At 42.1% G+C, this 1,233-nt stretch overlaps 1 long non-coding RNA gene across 1 annotated transcript in view; it reads left to right on the top strand.

Moving 5' to 3' along the window:
• The first annotated feature begins 392 nt into the window (after positions 1-392).
• The window catches only part of LOC106820754, a 3,747-nt gene continuing 2,906 nt past the window's right edge, over positions 393-1,233 (top strand). Inside the window, exons 1-2 of the long non-coding RNA XR_001395653.1 lie at positions 393-485; positions 627-751. This is a non-coding gene — a long non-coding RNA (uncharacterized LOC106820754). The remainder of the gene's footprint in view (positions 486-626; positions 752-1,233) is intronic.

Below are 1,233 nucleotides of genomic sequence, written 5' to 3'. Positions count from 1 at the left end.
TCTCTCTCTCTCTCCTCTCTCTCTCTCTCTCTCTCTCCCTCTCTCTCCGTCTCTTTCTCTCCGTCTCTCGCTCTCTCTCTCCGTCTTTCTCTCTCCGTCTCTCCCTCTCTCTCTCCGTCTCTCTTTCTCCGTCTCTCCCTCTCTCTCTCCGTCTCTCTTTCTCCGTCTCTCTCTCTCTCGCAGCGGATTTTCTAGTTTCGCCTTCGGGCTGAAAGGATCATCACTATACATATCCAGTGACGGTTCCGGGTTCACCGTAGCATACTATCCGCTAGAGTACGTAAGCTAGAGCGTATGTGTAGAAGATACATATGCCACCGGCGGTTTACATGCATTCCACCCCTCACACATACACGCGGGACTCTAGTTTTACATTGTCAGGTGATGTCGTCTGGTTGACACAGGCACTACCTATATATATAGAGTGCGTGTCGAGTATCTATATTCGCGTTTAGAACTGAAAATCTTGACGGAGCGTCAAAGAAGTAAATATGAAAAGTTGGTACGGAAATGGAAAAAAATCACTTCACCCCCCCCCCTGTTGCGCTCATTATTCATGTCATTTTGTCATTATCGGTGACGTTTCCGGGTTTACATTGTCCTGCGATGTCGTCTGGTGGACACAGTCACTGTAACTACGGAGTGCATGTGTCGTGCGTCTTTATTCCACCCCGGCAGAAAGCGAACTTGTGCACACGCGTCTCCGTAACCGCGGTGTACACAGTGATAGAACACACACTACAGCTGAGACGTAAGTATGATGCCTACCGACACCGTTCAGCAGGCGTGTAGCTCTAATTGTATCGTGAAGAATCTATTTCATCTATCAAATGAATCGATCAAGAATTTATCAGATTGATATATTGAATCTATCTACGTGCTACGTCTATATAAACACGAATATGCTAGAGAAATTCATTCTAGACATATCATTGCGGTGATTATTGGTGGCGTGGTCATTAGTGTTTATTGAATCAGCAGCACATTATATCATGAGTAAATAACAGGGGGATAAATAATGGAGTAAATAAATAGTCAGTAATAATATGTTACTCCTGATTTATGCATATACTGATGACTATCACTATTGTCATTATATACTCTTTATATTATGTTATTACTTACTATAGTATATACCTATTAATTACTACTGGTGCATTGATATTATATCAGTATATATTAAGTACTCCGGATTGCTCTGCTTGTTTTATTTATAGACAATAATTATACGAC

Source organism: Priapulus caudatus, unplaced genomic scaffold (genome assembly GCF_000485595.1).
Source record: "Priapulus caudatus unplaced genomic scaffold, Priapulus_caudatus-5.0.1 Scaffold2, whole genome shotgun sequence".
Classification (NCBI taxonomy): Eukaryota; Metazoa; Priapulida; class Priapulimorpha; order Priapulimorphida; family Priapulidae; genus Priapulus; species Priapulus caudatus.
The sequence above is the reverse complement of the archived record's forward strand: the minus strand, read 5'-3'. Positions and strand labels throughout refer to the sequence as shown.